This window comes from Eumetopias jubatus, unplaced genomic scaffold (assembly GCF_037043125.1).
Source record: "Eumetopias jubatus isolate StellerSeaLion01/CBP00866 unplaced genomic scaffold, mEumJub1_p1.0 scaffold_1, whole genome shotgun sequence".
In the NCBI taxonomy this organism is placed as follows: Eukaryota; Metazoa; Chordata; class Mammalia; order Carnivora; family Otariidae; genus Eumetopias; species Eumetopias jubatus.
The window spans coordinates 71,000,884-71,006,883 of record NW_028274807.1 but is presented as its reverse complement, the minus strand read 5'-3'; positions in this window follow the sequence as shown (position 1 = coordinate 71,006,883).

The following is a 6,000-nucleotide window of genomic DNA, read 5'->3' as shown; positions in this document are numbered from 1 at the left end:
TCATTCCATTGTGCTTTCAGAATGTATATTTATGTGATTTCAATCTTTTAAAATTTATTAAGATTTGGGCGCCTGGGTGGCTCAGATGGTTGGGCGTCTGCCTTCGGCTCGGGTCGTGGTCCCGGGGTCCTGGGATCGAGTCCTGCGTTGGGCTCCCTGCTCCTTGGGAGCCTGCTTCTCCCTCTGCCTCTCTCTCTCTCTCTCTCTGTCTTTCATGAATGAATGGATAAAATCTTTAAAAATAAATAAATAAAATTTATTAAGATTTGCTTTATCTATCCTTGAGAATGTTTTATGTGCACTTGAGAATAATGTGTATTCTTCTGTTATTGGATGGTGTTTTCAACATGTCTATCAGGTCTAGTTGGTTTACAGTGTTCAAGTTTTCAACTTTTTTGTTGATCTTCTGCCTCATTGTTCTATCCATTACTGAAAGTGAGGTATTGAAGTCTCTGTTTTTGTTGAATTATTTATTTCTCTCTTCAGTTCCATCAGTTTGTGCTTCATGTATTTTGGAGATCTATAGTTAGGTGCATATATGTTTAATAATTGCTAAATCTTCTCTAACCTATATTATCATAAAATACCCTTCTGTGTCTATAATAACAATTTTTGTCTTAAAATCTATTTTGTCTAATACTGGCACAGCTACTACAGGTTTGATTCTTATTTGCACGCTATGTCTTTTCCCATGCTTTTACTTTCAACCTCTGTTTCTTTGAATCTAAAGCGGATCTCTTATAGACAGCATATAATTGGATCATGTATTTTATTTATTTTGGAATCTCTGTCTTTTAATTAGAGCATTTAATCCATATGCATTTAATGTAATTACTGGTAAGGCAGAATTTATGTCTGCCATTTTGATATTTGTTTCAATATACCTCATGTCTTTTTTTTTTTCTTTCTTCCTACATTACTGCCTTCCTTTGTGTTAAATAGATATCTTCTAGTGTGCTATTTAAATTCCCTTGTCATTTCTTTTACTATATAGTATGTATGTGTGTGTACACATATACACACACTTCCATTTTGGGTTTTTTTATTTCCCTGGAAATTATAGTCAACATCTTTGTTTACAACAACCTAATTCATATTAACACCAACTTCATTTGAATAATATATGGTAACTTTCCTCTTTTACAACTCAGTTCTCTTCCTCCTTTTGTGCAACTGTCATATAAGTTATACAGCATGTGCATATCAAGACTGATTTTCTTTTTAAAGATTTATTTGTCAGAGAGAGACAGAGAATGAGCACAAGCAGGGGGAGCGGCAGGCAGAGGGAGAAGCAGGCTCCCCACTGAGCAAGGAGCCTGATGCAGGACTGGATCCCAGGACCCTGGGATCAGGATCTGAGCTGAAGGCAGCTGCTTAACCGACTGAGCTATAAAAGGGGTGTCTCAACACAGGCGTCCCTCAACACAGATTTTAAATGATTGCTGTATGCATTTTTCTTTTCTTTAAATCAGATAGAAGAAAAAAGAATTATGAAAAAATACACTTATGCTGTATTTTATATTTATTGGTGTAGTTATCTTTATTTCTTCATGTGCTTTCAAACTACTCTCTAGTGCCTTTCAATCATAAAGTCTCCCTTTAGTATTTAAGGCAGGTTTTCTAGTGAAAAATTCTCTTAGTTTTTATTTATCTGACAATGTCTTCATTTCTCCTTTATTATTTTTTTAATCTAAGTTTTTTTAAAGATTTTATTTATTTATTTGAGAGAGAGAGTGGGAGAGAACAACAGAGGGAGAAGGAGAAGCTCCCTGTTCAGCAGGGAGCCCCAACGGCTCTATCTCAGGACACTAGGATCATGACCTGAGCAAAGCCTCCTTTATTTTTGAAGAAGAGTTTTGCTGGATATAGAATTCTTGAGTCTGTTTCTTTCAACAATTTGAAAATGTCATCCTACTTTCTTCCAACTTCCCTGGTTTCTGATGGAAAAGGAGCTGTTAATCTTATTGAGGCTCCTTTTTGCTTGGTGAGTTTCATCTCTCTTGTTGCTTTAGGAATCTTTGTTTTTGGCTTTTGACAGTTGGATTATGATGAGTCTAGATATCAATCTCTTTGAGTTTATTCTACTTGAAGTTTCTTGAGCTTCTTGGATTTGTAAGTAACTGTTTTCATCAAATTTGGGAAGTTTTTAGCTATTATTCCTTTAAATATTCTTTTCTCGCTTTCTCTCTTTCCTCTCCTTATCAGCTTCCACTGTGCATATTTTGGTAAGCTTGATGCTTTCCCACAAGTCAAGGCTTCATTCATTTTTCTTCATTCTTTTTTCTTTCTGTTCCTCAGATTAGGTCATCTCAATGAACCTATCTTCCAGTTTGCTGATTTCTTTGCCTGCTCAAATCTGCTATTAAGCCTCTTCAGTGAATTTTTTATTTCAGTTATTAACCACTCCCCATTCTTTTTTCCTTGTAAGTTATTGTACTTTCCAACTCTACAATTTCTATTTCTATTTTAAAATATTTTCTGTCTATATTGATATTCTTTATATGGCGAGACACTTTCCTTTGGTTCTCTAACATGGCCTCCTTTAGTTTTTTGAATATATTTAAAAATAGCTAATAGTCTCTGTCTAGTAAATCCAGTGTCTGGGCCCCCTCATGGATAATTTCTATTGATTGCTTTTTTTTTTTTTTTTGGTCTGTGTATGGGCCAGTTTCCTGTTTCTTTGCCTGTCTTATAGTTTTGTTGTTGTTGTTGAAAACTGGACATTTTAAATAATATAGTGTGATAATTCTGGAAGTCAGATCTCCTCCCTAGGATTTATTTGTGCTACTACTTGTTGCAGTGGCTATTTGGTGATTTTTCTGAGCTAATTCTGTAAAGTGTGTGTTCTTTGTTGTGTATGGTTACTGAAGTCTCTACTCAGCTTAATGTACTCGTTAGCTAATGATTAGACAGTGACCTTCCTTTTTTTTTTCTTTAAAGATTTATTTTTTTGAGAGAGAATGAGAGAGAGAGACCACAAGAGGGGTTGGGGCAAAGGGAGAAGCAGACTCCAGGGAGCCCGATGCAGGGCTCAGTCCTAGGACCCTGAGATCATGACCTGAGCCAAAGGCAGATGCTTAACAGACTGAGCCACCCAGGCACCCCAGACAGAGATCTTCTTAAATTCTTGGAACCAATTAAGTCTCTTTGCCAAGGGGCTCTGTATGTATGTTGTGGTATGCCTTCACCATTGCACCATGCAATTTACAACTCTGCTTTACCTTTTACTTCCTGCTGTCTCAGAGCCTTAAAGTCGGCCAGAGGAGAGATCTTAGGGCCTTCTCAGGTGTTTCCTGAGTATGCGCACAGCATGAACAGCCCTGGGCATGAATGTGGACTTCTAAGTTCCTGAGAATATGTTAAACTTTTCAAAGCCCTATGGATATCTCAATCCTCAATTTTTCCTTGCAAGTCTTTTGCTTAGTCTATTGTTTCTCCAGTCCTGACTTACTCACTCTGTTGGCTGCCAAGCTGATTTTCAATGCTGATGCATACTAATGGCAGATCAACGAGCCTCATCTTGAGCATACGATCAGATGCAGCTCACAAAGTCCTTCTTGTCTCAAAGTCAAATTCTCAGTCTGTAAAGATCAGAAAATGTCCTTCATCTTGTCATGTACTTATGTGTTCCCTTCTAGCTCATCTTGCATCCACAGCCACAGGAATTAGTTTAAAAGCTCTTAGTACTTGATACTTGGCTCATGAATTGTGCTAGGTGCTGCTCATCATCCTTAAATCATGCAGCTTAAAACTTCTTTTGAACTATGTTTTTCTTCCTTGTACTTGGACCTCTTATCCACCACGGGCTAGTAACCCAGTTTTGCATTGGCTAATTTGCCCTAATATGACACTTCCGTGAGACACTCCTGCCCATGCTGCTACCTTGGTTATAGATACCACAACTCCATGAGCAAGTAGCTACTCACCCCAACCCCCAGCTCAGATCCTGGAATTCTGCCCTTGTCCAGCCCTGAGCTCTTTCAGCATCTGAGACCACTTCCTCAAAAGCCCTTGAGAGTCAAAGTGAGTAAAACAATTCCTCACATCTACCTAGTTTGTTTGGCTGGAAGAGATACATTATGTGGATGAAGGCCCAAAAGAAGTCCCAGAAAATTAAGGTGAATATCTTGAATGCCTCCCAGGGGACTGATGGTGCTACAATGCTGAACACCTGGGAATCAGGATGGGTTGAGAAAATAAAATTCTGTTTCTTAAAAACATAATCTTAGGGACGCCTGGGTGGCTCAGTTGGTTAGGCGGCTGCCTTTGGCTTGGGTCATGATCCTGGAGTCCCGGGATCGAGTCCCGCATTGGGCTCCCCGCTCAGCGGGGAGTCTGCTTCTCCCTCTGACCCTCTTCCCTCTCGTGCTCTCTATCTCTCATTCTCTCTCTCTCTCAAATAAATAAATAAAATCTTTAAAAAAAAAACAACATAATCTTAAATGCAATGTGGTACTCTAGATTGGATCCTGAATAGAAAAAGGACATTAATAGAAAAACTGGTAAAACCAAATAAAGCCTGTAGTTTAACATTATTGTACCATTTTTTTTTTTTTATAAATGCACCATGGTTAGTAAGATGCTAATATTAGGGGAAGGTCTCTGTACTGTATTTACAACTGTTCTGCAAACCATAAGTTATCTTAAAGTTAAAATAAAGTAATAACATGTATTGAGGGATTTCTATGTGCTAGGCATTGTGCTAAGGACCTTAAGTGAACTATTTCAAATAATCCTCACAACAATCCATGAAGTGAGCACTACTGACCCCATTTTACAGGTGTGGGAAGAAGCTTTAGGCCATTCTACTAACAATGTATCAGAATACTCTAATTAAGCAGGAAAAGAGCTGGGGTGGGGAGATAGTTTCTTGCAAAGTCCTTTGCCCATGCCCTGCAGAAAGTAGAATTTACCTGGTTATTAACAAAAGGAAAGAGAAGATGTGGAATCTCTTTCCTCTATATCCTATGAGATTTAAGACTGGTATGTTGGGAAGGTCCTATATTGGACTTCCCAAGTATGGACTTGAAAGATGACATAACTAGGACACAACTATGGCAGAACTAAAAATGTCTAAAGAATCTTGTTAGAAGATTATTGTCTTTGGAAAAGCTCTCATTGCCTTGTGGAACTTTTAATTGGGCTGCATTCCAAGCCTCCAAGAAGTATCTATAAACATCTAAGGATCCATGAGGTGCCTGGGTGGCTCAGTCAATTAAGCATTCAACTCTTGATTTTGGCTAAGGTCATGATCTCAGGGTCATGAGATCCAGCCCTGAGGTAAGCTCCCAGCTCTGCGGGGAGTCTGCTGGAGATTCTCTCTCTTCCTCTGACCCTCCTCTCCCCTCCCCACGCGCCTCCCCAAAATAAATCTTTAAACATCTAAGGATCCTGAGATATGATTATATAGATTTAGCCATACTGAACTGGAATTTCAGACAGTGGAAACAACACCTCACTGGACCTCTGGGACTAATACTGGAGGCACAATCTGCCATGGGCAAAATTACATAGTGCAGTAAATCTCTGACATCCTGATATCATCATAAATTCCCAAACAGCACGAAATAACAATGTCCCTCAAAAAACAACCAAAAACACTAAAGTAGAACTGAAAATTTAAGTGGTGCCCTTTAGCTATACATTAGTTTGTGCTTCCATGCCAGTTAGAAAAATGTGGATAAAGAGTGACCAGCTAACATCACTGACTGGCCAGGTGACCCTCTTTCCTGTGTCAGTCTTCTAGGTCATTTTACTTTAGTGAAATGATAAGCAACTATGGGTTAGTGCTAATAAGCACCTAAATCCACATTAAACTGTGTCTATCAAGAACTTCAACTGTATCACATCTGTAATTTAAAATGTTTTAGCAAGGACAGTGTGTGTTCTAATAGAAATTCACATGCGAGTTTCGGTCAGCTCCTAGTCAGAAAGGTCATACTCTATAGACGGCTGCTACAAGCACTTCTGTATCTGTATCTCAATCATCACCTGGGGCTT